Raw genomic sequence first — 16,091 nt, 5'->3', positions numbered from 1 at the left:
AGAGGATTTGCACACATCTGTGGTTTCCTTTGGATAGGAAATTCACCTAATATGGAAAGCCTTAACTACAAAGACATAGAAGAAGTTGATATTGTTAGGAAATTCTTCGACAAATATATTTTAGCTTGGAACCCTCGCATTCCTTCACTTTCAAACAAGCCAATGTCTCAAAACGCACAAATTTTCATAACGAATCCTTTCAATGATTATTAATAACTCATCAATTGCATTGAACACCACACAAAATGCATTGAAATCACATGCCTAAGAAAGAAAGGATCCTCATTCGAATGTCGCTATAAAGCACCATGAGAATTACATCCAAAATCATTGTTATTCATTGAATCCAATGACCAAAAGACATACACCCCTGCTCGCAATGATGATTGAATCAATACCCATAACCCTACCATCCTATCTATTTCACGTGCAAATGTTGATTGCCAACCAGTACTATCCATACATGCTGTATAGAAATATATCGCAAAATATGCATCTAAAGCAGAAAAAAAATCTGAAAAATTCCACCACATGCTACGTATAATTTTCCTCGCTCCACCCATTGTTGACCCAACAACATCTGTATTTCAAAAATTCCTTTCAAAAACCCTTGTTGATTGTGACATTGGAGCACAAGAAACCTGACATATGCTACAAAAATTACCATTAACATTGTGTAGTCGATCATTCTTTTCTTTAAATGTAAGCCAAAAAATTTTATATGCGCCTTCCACAAACTAACAACACCTCTTCTACAACCTCGCACATCATAGATACATATATCCAACATCCATCTACCCTAGAATCCACATCACTTATAGAAGTAGCAAGATCTTGGTCATATGATCCTCATCGGAAAACAAACAAATGGAAACTTCAGCCTATAGAAGTAATTATTCGAGTCATACCACACTACTCCTCCATAACATCCAAAATATAACCTTGCTATGCTGACTTTTTCCTAGTTGAACTTATGATATATAAATCATTTTTCCATATCGTACAAGATATAGGAGATTCTGCTGTAGAATTCATCACAAACTGGCAAACATTTCATCCTTTCTACAATCCTTGGCATCAACACCACACACTATCTGATATTCAATCTATTTCAAATGATAACTCAACTATTCATGAAGTCAATCCTCTAGACACCATGGAAATAAATGAATGGGAATTACTCTCCCAATTATACCCTACAAACGAGCTCCTCATAAATGACCTTGACATGCTTGGCCTTCATGTCTTTGATGACAACCATAACTAGAATCATACCACTATCCCATTAGATCTACAAAATAATGTCGTACAATTCATTGAGAATAGCTGCTCTATCCAACACATTCTTCAAACACATCAACATATCCTGACGACCCTTACTACATTATCTCCAATGCAAAGAAAAGATCTAAATATTATTTCTAATCATTTTTCTAAGAAGGATATTTTAACTGCTCTCAGAATGATAATACAGGGCACTGCTAGTATAGGAAAATCCCTCCTTATTAGTTGCATCAAAGATATTCTCATAACCCTTGCAAGCCCAAAACCTTCACCGATCATGGTCCTTGCCCCTACAGGCGTTTCAGCCCTCAACATACAAGAATTGACAATCTATTCCAGCCTTCACCCTCCTATAAAGGATCTTACGCCCTTAGAATGCAATGCTCTTGCGAAATTCCAAGAAGAACTCAAGCATATAAGGTACATACTAATCGATGAAATGAGCTTCATTGGGCCAAAGCTTCTCATCCATATTGATGAATGTCTTCGAGAGGCATTTCCACTGCAAAGAAACACTCCTTTCGATGGTTGTTCCATTATATTGGTTGGTGATCTCAGCCAATTACCACCCATCAAAGACATACCTCTATATGCGGGCACGGGCAACGGAAGCACGTGGTGGAAGACATTCAACACAATCATCAAATTAGACACAATATTTTGTCAACAAGGCGACAGCATCGCCCAGGTTACTTTCAAGAACATCCTCTATAAATTAGAAATTCAAATCCAATAATTGATGACTACAACATACTCATGTCGCACACAGATTCCTTCTTATCAGAAGATGAAACACATTCCTTCCATGATTCCATGCATATATTTCTAACAAATGCTCAAACAACAGTCCATAATAAGAAAATGATAAAATCTCTAAACACTCATGTTGCAAGATCCATTGTTGAATATGACAACACATATTCCAACATTTCCTCAAAAGATGAGCAACTTGAGCAAATTTTGTTACTATGCAAAGCCCAAAAAGTGATGCTAACTTCCAACCTTTGGTTTTCAGTTGGACTTGTTAGTGGTCCCCTTAGAGAAATTATAACCATCTTTACAAAGGATCAACTGCAACTCCACAACTTCCAACATTTTTTATCATAGCTTTTCCCAAATACATTGGGCCTCCTTGGGATGAAAGAAATCCCACTCGCTTGCCTATTCCAGTAATAAAAGGAAATGGACGTACGCAAATTCCACTAAATATGGCTTGGCTAGTAACCATACATAAATCTCAAGGTATGACACTACCAAAGGCAATAATTGACATTGGGAAAATTGAACACCAAGGTCTCACATTCACAAAAATTTCAAGAGTACCTTCTCTACAAGATCTTCGGATTTTCCCTGCAGTTAGTTTCGATCATTACAATAAAATTAACGACAACAAAAACATTTCTCACAAAAAATACGCAGAAGAAATTCTCCATCCAATGCCACATCCAGACAATCTGCTCCAATCCATACGTTAACATCACCAAAAGGTTTCCTATATTTATTAAGCTCAATGTATTTCATAACATACCTTTCATATCTTTGGACAATAATCAATCTAATCATTATTAATACATGTAGCAAATATTACATTTTCATTATATTTTCTATACACTTGATTCTAACATTTTCTTTCTTTTGCAACAGGACATATGGACTCAGAAATAGCACAAATATATAACTATTGTGACGAAATTGAAGCATCAATACTTACATTGCAACATATACAAAACAAATTTCTTCCGGTACTGAATCTAGCAGTACCATTATACAGCCTCCATCCAACTATACAATTATTACTACAAATTAAATCTGCTCTGAAATGCATCATCTACATTCATCAACATGATAGAATGCGAAAAATACGAGCAGAATGGCAATCAAGAAATATGCATCTCCAACTACGCATAAATCTTCAATGGTGTTCGATATGCCATCATTCACCTTGCATCTTCAACTAACAATATTTAAATCCCCATGACAAAGGTAAGTTCATTTCTATTCATTCCAATTTCATTTTAACACAACTCGCATGCAAACTATTACTAATAAATTTCCACAGTTAATTTACATATTACAAACTTTAACAACATATACATTTTCTAGGTCCATTGTTGCTTCTTCAAGTCTTCTATGCCTCCAACAAGTTTCGATGTGTCTTCAAATATGGAATGAAAACCACAATGTTCTTCACAATATTATATTTCTTTTCTCACCTCGTCCATCACAATCTAGTACTTGTACTTTTCAATTGAAACTTGAAAATGTATCTTTGAAGATCAAGAGACATTCTTCCTTATAAACATTGTACTTTATGTAAATTCCACCTAATGTATATCACTTAGCTTCATCTTCCACCGTTACATGCAATCTTGTTTATTAAATATTATTATCAATAACCTTTCCCATGTAAACTACTACTAATGAATTTCCACAATTAATTTACATATTTCAAATATTAATAATACTTCTACATCACTTTAACAAAAAATATTTTCAAATATAGAATGACAACCATGAGGTTGTTCACAATGTCGTATTGTTCATTTCAACTCTTCCATTACAATCCACTAGTATTTTTTAATAATTCCATAAATATGTAACATATGGAAAAACAAAATCTCCAAATACAAAAAAGAACCTTAAAATAATGAACAAAAACATGTTCACATAAACAACAACTACTACACGGATAATGGATAACCTCTACATGACATTAGGTATAACTCATTATCATCCACCATTGCTTTCAATAATGTCCATTCACATGTTGCTATTCTTCCACACACTACTATTACTTACAGAATATCCATATTCAAAACACACATAACTAATACTTTCAACTGTAACTCAATATCATCCACCGTTGCTTTCAACAATGTCCATTCACATGCCACTATTCTTCTACACACTACTTTTATTTACAAAATATCCATTTTCATCATACAGATAACTAACAATTCCAATTGCAACTCATTATCATTCACCCTTTCTTTCAACAATTCCCATTCACATGTCGCTATTCTTCCACACTCTATGCCTTACGACGTTTCCTTTGCAACATGAGGTGCAAATGCTAGTTATGTATCATTTATGGTGAATCATTATTTACATAGATCCATATGTGTTGGCTAGAATAGCTTATTGCTTAACATTGTGTTGTTAGTTAAGGTGGACCACTTATGTGTGACAATGATGTGACATTGATATGGTGTATCATGGCTTGTCTACATTTCTCTAATGCATTAATTATTAACCACAATTATTCGTTATGGTTAGTGTGGATGGACACGCATTATCACTTTGAGTCCACAGGACCTTGAAAGAATAATCTAAAGGTCACATCAAATTATATTTATATCTAGACGTGCTTAATAATAAGCAACTAAGGCTTATCATACATTGTCTATTTTGCATGTCTTTCCAACAACGGTATCTGAGCAGAGTTTTGCTCAGAAACTTCTTTCCATAAGTTTTTATTCCTCATTTCATATTGTTTTTTTCTTGGAATATCTACTTCTCTATATTCTAATGATGCCTCAGATCCTTGTAACTCTTCCCTCTATGTTTGGCATTAGTTTGCCTACTTATATACACACAGGTTCTTCTGACCTGTGCTTTATCCTTTATTATCCTTTGCATTGAGTATGAACTAGGCAATGAGAAGTGTTTCTATAAGTTCATCTACAACCATCCATAGTGTTCACATGTGAATTGAAACCCCTCTTGCTTATTTTGAATTAACCCGAAGCTCCATCTCTCGCTCGACCTTTAAAAATTCAAAAGACAACTTGTATTTTTGCGTATCATCAAATGCACACATTATAAGTCCTTCTCGAAATTTAAGGGGATATCTATGGCGTGATCCATTGATACAAATTCTCCTTTCAAGCCCTACATTGTTTTCGCACCTAGAACTAACTCTTATCATGAAGTTATATGACATGCAACTGCAATCAACTAATTGGAATAAAAGGAATGGGTGGTTAGTGATTTTGGAAAAAGTGTTTTGAGTGGGGTGGAGACCTAGAGAGCTAATGAGGGAATATTGTGAAGGTGAAGAGAGGATGTTTGAGCCTTGAATATGAACAAGAATAAATATATAGAGGGAAATATTTTGTTGTCTCAGTGATGTCAGCAATGAGAAAGAAACATATGTAGTTGTGATATCTTCGAATGCAATTAAATTTGTGAACAAGCTTTTGGGATTTGAACACAAAGATCCACATTTAATCATGAACCTATAAAATAAATTTTCAAGTACATTTAGTTGCATGGCCACTGTAATTGTTGGTATCATTGGTCTAACTTGTGGTGTTAAATGACTACCTCTCTCTTGTGGAAAATTAGTGAAAGCTACAAGTGGTATCTCTACTTTTGGATATGAAACAAGTATTATGTGTTGCAGCTGGCTTCAATTCAATTAGTGCAATGGGTGAAAAGAATTAGGGCCTTTTGCAAATACAACATGGCAAAACATTGAAGGAAATGTATAAGTCCAATTGGAGAATTTCTACTCGATTAAAGGGAAGGCCACACAATTTCAATGTAGGTGGAATATGAATTATATACATTTTCATGTGTTGCATGTGAAAGTATTAATTCTTGCATAAGAGGCTCAACATGTATATTTTCTAGTTCATTGTAATCATGACAAGATGTAGAGTTTTAACTAAGTTTTTGAGGTACTAATAATTCAATATAATATTTTTTCCTCATCCAAAATTATGGCGAAGAAGTTCATGAATTTCCCATCATCAAGTCCCCCATGGGGCTACTAAATATTGTTAGCATTATATATTGTGTGTTTATTCTCATAGTATACTAGACGAGAATTATCTCAATTATTTTTATGGAATAATAAAAGTGATCTTTGCTGTTACATCTTTTTTTAAATAAAAAAGTACTAAGATTAAAATTGATATCATATTTGTTGTATATGTAGATTCCTCAAGCAAGCATTTCCATTAGTGTCCTATAGAATTTTATTTTATATTCTTGAGGCGATATTTTTACCACTATATTCAAATTATGTAGTTCTTAATTGGTAAAAGGTTGTGGTCAATATTATTGCATTGAGCGGTTTGAGTGCAAGTCGTTTTCAAATTTCATTGTAAATGGGTGCATCTTTGATAGAATTAGACACTTTCATTTCTTGTGTGAACTTCTTAAAATGGCTCAAATTGATGGTACATTACAATTACTAAACACTCTAGTATTGTATATTGTTGAAACCACAGTAAAAAATGGTAGATCCATTCTCATTGATGTTCAAATTTGTTTACAACATGCATATGACAATATTGATTTTCTTCATATTGAAACACAAATTCAATGATATGAACTACAACAAGGGAATCAATATTTTGGAATGGTTCTTGTTTAGAATAATTATATATTTGAGATTGATTCCCATCACCAACCAACACATAATCAAATCAATAATGCCAATTTAGGAACATATTCAAATGAAGATGGGGTTTGTCATAAAAAAGTTTATCATGCACTTCCTAAGCCCATTATTAGGCCTTTGGAGGAAGTCATCAACAACAGGCACAAATATAGTTTTAAGTATGAAGACTAAGTGAATTTTTACATCCCAGACTAATCCAAACCAAATTATTTTCATAGTGTAAGGTTTATTTAGGATATATCATCTTCACCTAATCCACTTTCGTATCAAATTCAATATGCAAAAATTATTATTGAGTTTGCCACCTGAAAGCTCAATGTTTTGATTTTCATGCTTGTAGGAATTGTGGAAAACACACTCATTATTCAAATGAACGTTTCAAGAAAAAGACTCCAAAAATGATTCACCTTCTATGGATCATTTCTTGGTTGTGGTCTTCAATAGATAAAAAGATATGTTGGTCATACCATAGATTTCATTCTCAATTATTGACACATATTGTAGTGGAGATATTTTCATCTTCTTACCTTGTATTTGACAAGGGGGAGTTAATAGTTAGTTACTAGTTTCAAAGTCATATCAAGCGAGCCTAACTCATAGCAAGAACTAAAGTCTACAACTAGATTGAAGTCGGAGTTATAGACAAAGAGAGACTTATGTTGCATGAACATCATTTGGTTTGTGCTCCTTCTTAATCCACCACTTGGTAGAAGACTTACTGCTTCTAATAGACAATAGTTTGTGGTTATATCTAAATCCTCGTCAAGGAGTATTTCCATTTAGTAGAAAAAATTAGCTTCTAGATAGATTTAGAATTGTTTCAAGAAATTCTTTGAACCAATTTCTACAGTTGGTGATCAACCTTAAACAACCACAAGTAGAATACTTATGCTTCCACCGCAATTTTTGGTTTATAGTCTTCCTTATATCACCACTAGTATAATTATTCATCTTCTACTTCCCTTATGGTTTGTGGTCATCCTTAAACCACCATATTCAAAGAGAACATCTAGCCATTGGATGTTATTCACCTTTATATTTTAGATATCTTCATGGAATCATATACACCCTTTGATATTAAGGGGGGGAATGTTGGACAACTAATCCATTGGGGTTAGATTGGAGGAACATGAACCATTATTAGGAGTATATGAGATCTTGGAAGGATAATCCAAATGTCACATAAAATTGTATTTCTATGAATATGTGGTTAATAATAGGAAACTAACACTTATCATATGATGTCTATTGTCATGTGTGTTGTTGTCATATGGAATATTGACTATTTATCTCACTTTCAAGTGTATCATTTATGTACATTACTTACGGGGAATCATTCAATTATGTCACTTATGTGCGTTGATTAAGTGTGTCACTCATGGGAGTCTCCTATGGTGTGTAGGATATAAATTAGTCACAATGGTCTAAACAACAATTATATTTATTTGCATTATACAATTCACATGTAAATTATTTTTCTAATGGAATCATACAATTCATATAAAAATTATTTGTCCACCTTTATTCAAAATCTCATTTATCACAAAAGCAACCCTTGCACGCTCCTACTCATAGTATTCAAAATCCCATTCATCCCAAAAACAACCCTTGCACAGAAAGCCCTACTCATAGTATTCAAAGCACTCCTCTCTTAAGATGTCCTAGGCACTAGTCTATAATTGACATAGAGGTTGTATCTACAAGGCTTCTATATTTCCTGAAGTACTTGTGCTACAGGTGACAAAAAAATCTACAACAGTCTCTATTCCATTACGTGAAAGCTCATGAACGATCCAGGCGAGATGTGAACATTGATCCAAGGTGTTCTAAAATCAGAGTGACCAAGCATTTTTCTCAGGACTCTCATGTAAATATTTTTACATTGATTAATAGAGGAAGAAGTTTTGACACTCACCATTATGATTGTTGGATGGTAATGCAACAACCTACAGGCTCCATTACATTTTATTTATTCGTTTGACAACCTCCTGTTACCAAAGTAGTAGTAAACTCTAGACTCCAGAATCTCTAGGTCAGGATGTCGAGGAACAAGGTGAACTTCCAGTTGGCCCGGGTGTACTCTTTTTGTAATTTAAATTTTCATAAATGTCCAGCGTAGTGGCAACCCTTCATAGGGATTTTTAAAATATTATTTAAATGTTTTAAAAACCTGTAAAAATCAATTTTTTTTACTTGTAATTTTTTGTTAAGACTTCTCTTGAAGGGTTGTGATGTTTTCAATTGTGAACACTACTCGCCTATTAAAAAGATAAATTTATTGTGAAATCATTCACACTCGAATCGTATTGTACATCCACTCTACATGGTTTTAAAAATCAATTCACTCTATTTTCTTATGCTTTTGTCAATATTATTGTTTTTCTAGAATTTAGATCTGGCTATGAAACTGTGCCTAGGGTGTATAGAAGCCCTCCACATGCCAAGGTGCTAAACACAAAACAAAGTATGCTTGAGGAAGGAAAACTACCTTTTCTAGGGCCTCTATCGCCTAGTTATATGTGTGGATTATAGATTCTGGAAATCTAAGAGATAATGAAAATCGAATTGGTATTGTATCCATGTTAATTAAATTTTCAAAATATTCTAAAAATTTTAATATTTTAGAGTGACCCCCTCTACCTATGCTCCTAGGATGTAAACAATAACTGATACCATTGTGTCTAGCATTGTCTTCGATTTCGCTATTGTAAGATATGTAACAATTATAGAGCTACTCTAACTACCTTCAAACAAACTTAGAGATGAAAAACATGAAGTAGCATAATAAACAACTTTTATTAATTTTCTCAGCCATTACATTTATATAAAATTGGTGGATCAAAACAATCAACCTTTGAAATAAATAAATCTTAGATCAATTGAATCTTATATCAGTGAATTGAATTTAGTACAGTCGATCATTTGAATATCATTTAATTTTCATCTCATAAACCAGATAAAAAGGAAACGCAATGAGCCAATGATTAATTTATGATACTTAATATTTACCATTTTTAATAATAATGGTTTTGATTTTATTTTTTTTAAATTTATTATTAATAAATTCAATTTTATTTTATTTTTATACCTAAAGCGTTAATCTATAATATTATAAATATATTTATTATTTTTTAAGCATTAATATTTCGAATATCAAAATATCCTATAATACATTTTATATTCATAACTTACAAAAACAAATCTCTTTTCCAATACATTTATATTTTAATTTTAATTTGAGATAATTATTTTAATAAATTAATAAAATATTAATAACTTTAAAAACATGCACCTAAAAAATTATTGATGACAATGATGGTTAAAGTCCACTGAGACCAAACTTTGGTCTATCGGACCTAAAGAAACAAATTATTTAAGTTTGATTTAAGATTTTATTCCTATGCTCAAAAAGCTTGGAGAGAAGCCTTTTGAGCTCACTATAATTTTGACATTGTAAAGGCTGGGAAGGTCAGTATTGTGATAAAGAGTATGAAACTGAGATCTAATGTGGTTGTATGTGGGGCACTCTAAGAGGAAGTGGTTTTCATCGTCGATGTTCCTATTCTCACATAGATTGCAAATCCTTTCCATCCATGGTGTTTTGGGAACCGCCCAACGACCTGTTTCGCTATGGAGCTCATGAGAGTTCGTTCTAATCTTCGCTATATTAATTTTCTTCTTTGAGCTAGTTAAAATAGAGAGATACTTTTGATCTAAGGTGGGGTTGATGACCTTCTTATAATAACTTAATTTTGTTTTAGCTGCTAAATATTTCTCACACCGCATTTTTTCTTTGAACTTAGAAGTAACAATATTTTTAATGTTATTAATGTTTTGGAATGCATCATTCTCGTCAATCTCCCAATAGTTTAACCAAGCCCTCGTGTCTTTATACCACCCCCATTTAAGCCTTAGGTGGTTTTGACTGGAATTTAAAGATAGCTTAGGAAGTCTATGATCTCCTATGTTATTCAATTTGTGCTTGTACAATAGAAGCCTAATCATATCTAGGCTCTTGATAGGGGAAATACCTACTTCTATAAGAAGAATATAATTAATATTATATATAATCTAATTTTGATTGAATATCTAATTTAAAATATTATTCATAATTCATTATAATATATATATATATATATATATATATATATATATATATATATATATAAATTTGAAATTTGAAATTTTATATATAATTAATTTGAGTGGTAGGATTGTTCACTTGGGAAATTAGTGTAAAATTATGTACTAATAAATTTTATATTTAATTTTTACGATGGGTTGAATTGTGTAACAATCGGATTCAAACCCAAGTCTAAGATAATTACAAATTCCTTTAACACATTTAAAAAAACATTATTTTTACATATTAATTTTATTTTATTTTCGAAATATTTTATTTTATTAAAATATTAAAAATACTACTTTTGTTAGATAATCTTCGGCATAATCACATAACCAATCTTTTGTCGACGCGTTTCGAACCAACCAGTGTGGTTCATCGTCAGGACAAGTTGAAGAACCAATCCGGCTTAGCGTGATTAAATAGCGTGTGCAGAGACTCCAACAACTATAATGCTAACGGCTAATTTTGACCGAATGATCTTGGTCAAACCACTAAATTAGTTAATTAACATTTCTCGAAAAAAAGTTCAATAAAGGAATTCGTATGGTAATTTAAAATAAATAGGTATATTATTGTTATTATCCAATTATCAAGAGAATGCATATTTTAATTATGATGGTCATTATATATACTAATTAATCTATATTTAATTATTATAAAATACAAGTATTATTCTATATTTAATTAAGATGGTCATTATATCTCATAATATATATTAATTAATCTATATTTAATTATTCTAAAATACAAGTAAAGGTAATCAATCATTATTATTTTTAGAATTTAGTTATACTAGGTAATAGTGTAATAATTAATCTATATTTAATTATTATAAAATAATTAAATATTATTTTATAATAATTAAATATAGATTAATTAATATATATTATGAGATATAATGACCATCTTAATTAAATATAGAATAATACTTGTATTTTATAATAATTAAATATAGATTAATTAGTATATATAATGACCATCATAATTAAAATATGCATTCTCTTGATAATTGGATAATAACAATAATATACCTATTTATTTTAAATTACCATACGAATTCCTTTATTGAACTTTTTTTCGAGAAATATTAATTAACTAATTTAGTGGTTTGACCAAGATCATTCGGTCAAAATTAGCCGTTAGCATTATAGCTGTTATAGTCTCTGCACACGCTATTTAATCACGCTAAGTCGGATTGGTTCTTCAACGTGTCCTGACGATGAACCACACTGGTTGGTTCGAAACGCGTCGACAAAAGATTGGTTATGTGATTATGCCGAAGATTATCTAACAATATGATGGATCACAGAAGTCTAAATTCCTTAATACTACTTTTCTTTGTTCACCTATTTGTTTTTAAACTCTTTATCTATACAATCAAATAATTTAGGTGCAAAATCTTTACAGATACAAGATTCCAACAACTTATTATTATTATTCAAATAATTTACGTACATGATACATATAATGAATGATTTAGTTTAGCAAAGTGTTTTTGGTTGATTATAGTAATGTTGTTTAATAATCAGGGTCGTCCTTAAATCTTGTTGATGCCATCCAGCAGAAAAGGAAATTTATTTGCCGCGATATATTCAATATTGAAATTCCTGTATAAGCTTTTGATAATTCCCTCTCAAATGACTGCAACAAGCTCCAGATCATACAGGTTTTTAATCGTCCATTGTCTTAATTAACTTCGGCAATAGTAGCGGATTTATCTTTCTAGAACATAGGTGAGTCAGTAAAGAATCTAAAAACCGGTGGATTCCAGCTGGTATTATTAAATCATGAACCTCTAAAATAAATTTTCAAGTACAATTAGTTGCATGGCCACTGTAATTGTTGGTATCGTTGGTCTAACTTGTGGTGTTAAATGACTACTTCTCTCTTGTGGAAAATTAGTGAAAGCTACAAGTGGTATTTCTACTTTTGGATATGAAACAAGTATTCTATCTAGTATTCTATGTTGCAGCTGGCTTAAATTCGATTAGTGCAATGGGTGCAAATAATCAGGGGATTTTGCAAATACAACATGGTCAAACATTGAAGGAAATGTATAAGCGCAATTGGAGAATTTCTACTCCTTGGTGAAAGGAAAGGCCACACATTTTCAATGTAGGTGGAATATGAATTATATACATTTTCATGAGTTGCATGTGAATGTATTCATTCTTGCATAAGAGGCTCTGCATGTATATTTTCTAGTTCATTGTAATCAGCACAATATATAGAGTTTTCACTAAGCTTTTGAGGTACTAATAATTCAATATAATATTTTTTCCTCTTCCAAAATTATGGTGAAGAAGTTCATGGCTTTCCTATCATCAAGTCCCCCATGGGGCTACTAAATATATTTAGCATTATATATTGTGTGTTTATTCCCATAGTATACTAGATGAGAATCAACTCTGTTATTTTTATGGAATAATAAAAGTGATCTTCACTGTTACATATATTTTTAAAGAAAATAATAGTAAGGTTAAACTTGATAGAATATTTATAGTATATGTAGATTCCTCAAGCAAGCATTTCCATTAGGATCCTATAGAATTTTATTTTATATGCTTAAGTCATTATTTTTACCACTATATTCAAATGATGTAGTTCTTAATTGGTAAAAGGTTGTGGTCAATCTTATTGCATTGAGAGATTTGAGTGCAAATCATTTTCAAATTGCATTGTAAATGGGTGCATCTTTGACAGAAGTAGACACTTTTTTTTTATTGCATGAACAGCTTAAAATGGTTCAAATTGATGATACATTACAATTACTAAACACTCTATTGTATATTGTTGAAAGCATAGTAAAAAATGGTAGATCCATTCTCATTGATGTTCAAATTTGTTTACAAGATGCATAGGACAATATTGATTTTCTTCATATTGAATCACAAATTCAATCAGGTGAACTACAACAAGGGAATCAATATTTTGGAATGGTTCTTGTTCAAAATAATTTTATATTTGAGATTTATTCCCATTAGCAACCAACACATAATCAAATCAATAATGCCAGTTTAGGATCATATTCAAATGAAGATGGGGTCTATGATAAATAAGTTTAGCTTTCACTTCCTAAGGTCATTATTAAGCCTTGGGAGGAAGTCATCAACAACAAGCACAAAGACGGTTTTAAGTATGAAGACAACATGACTTTTTACATCCCGGACTAATCCAAACCAAATTAGTTTCAGAGTGTAAGGTTTATTTACGAAATCTCATCTTCACCTACTCCACTTTCGTCTCAAATTCAATATGCCAAAATTATTATCGGGTTGGCTACCTGAAAGCTCAATGTTCCAACTTTCATGGTTGTAGGCATTGTGGAAAACACACTCATCATTAAAATGAATGTTTCAAGGACAAGACTCTAAAAAGAGCAAATATTCACCTTCGATGGATCCTTTCTTGGTAGTGGTCTTCAATAGCCAAAAAGATATATTGGTCATACCATAGATTGCATTCTCAATTATTGACACATCTTGTAGTTGAGATATTTTCATCTTCTTACGTTACATTTGATAAGGGGGAGTTAATAGTCAGCTACTAGTTTCAAATTCATATCAAGTGAGCCTAACACATAGCCATAACCAAAGTCTACAACTAGATCCAAGTCAGATTTATAGACAAAGAAAGACTCATGTTTCATGAGTCTTCAATAGTCAGCTACTAGTTTCAAATTCATATCAAGCGAGCCTAACTCATAGCCATAACCAAAGTCTACAACTAGATCCAAGTCAGATTTATAGACAAAGAAAGACTCATGTTTCATGAGCATGATTTGGTTTGTGCTCCTTCTTAAACCACTACTTGGTTGAAGACTTATTGCTTCTAGAAGACAAAAATTTGTGGTTATATCTAAACCATCAGTAAGGAGTATTTCCATTTAGTAGAAAAAATTAGCTTCTAGATAGATTTAGAATTGTTTCAAGAACTTCTTTTAACCAATTTCTAAAGTTGGTGATCAACCTTAAACCACATCAAGCAGAATAATTATGCTTCCACTATCATTTTTGGTTTATGGTCTTACTTAGATCACCACTAGTAGAATTGTTTAGCTTCTACTACCCTTATGGTTTGTGGTCATCCTTAAACCACCATATTCAAAGAGAACATCTAGCCATTGGATGTTAGTCACTTTTATATTTTAAATATCTTCATGGACTCACATACACCTTTTGATATTCAGAGGGGGAATGTTGGACAACTAATCCATTGGGATTAGAGTGGAGGAACATGAACCATTATTGGGAGTATATGAGATCTTGGAAGGATAATCCAAATGTCACATAAAATTATATTTATATGAACATGTGGTTAATAATAGGAAACTAACACTTATCATATGATGTCTATCATCATGTGTGTTATTATCATATGGCATGTTGACTATTGATATCATTTTTAAGTGTATCATTTATGTACATTACTTATGGCGAATCACTTAATTATGTCACTTATGTGTGTTGATTAAGTGTGTCACTCATGGGAGTCTCCTATTATGTGTAGGATATAAATTAGTCACAATGGTCTAAGCAACAATTATATTTATTTGCATTGTACAATTCACATGTAAATTATTTTCCCAATCGAATCATACCATTCATACAAAAATTATTTGTCGTCCTTTATTCAAAATCCCATTTATCCCCAAAACAACCCTTGTGCAAATTAGAATTCAAATTTTCAAGTACAAATATGTTTATTGAAACTAATACATGCTTCAAGGTTTTTCTAATATTACTTTAAATTCACACATACATACATATATACAATGCGTTTGCTAACACTGATGCCCTTATCTTGATGATTGTTGTTTGTTTGAGTGGTGCAGATAGTGATATACAACAATATTAGTTATTGATTCTTTTTCCTTTAACTCTTCAACATTTATTTCCTTAGTCTCATATTCCTTTTTGTGCTCTATCATTATCTTCTCTTCAAGTCCTTATGCAGTCTCTTCTTTTGCTTCAACCTTAGAATCTTCATCTCACATGTCATTAGGTATTGCAATTATTTTCTATGTAGTGATTTCTTCATATGGCTACTTGGGCTTTTCTTTATTACTAAGTGACATATCGTACAATACGATCTTCATTTTCTTCTAGTAACGTTTCAAAAAATTCTTTTGCACATTAATAATAATTGAATTAATTGAACTCATCTAAGGATAACCTAAAAAAGTATCCACAACACCGATATATATATACCATAAAAATGTAAGTGAAAAATATGTTTGTCGATGGTAATCTTGAATTCTTTCAAAATTTG

This window comes from Pinus tabuliformis, chromosome Q, assembly GCF_031772625.1.
Source record: "Pinus tabuliformis cultivar Carrire ecotype Pingquan chromosome Q, CPIR1, whole genome shotgun sequence".
Classification (NCBI taxonomy): Eukaryota; Viridiplantae; Streptophyta; class Pinopsida; order Pinales; family Pinaceae; genus Pinus; species Pinus tabuliformis.
The sequence above is the reverse complement of the archived record's forward strand: the minus strand, read 5'-3'. Positions refer to the sequence as shown.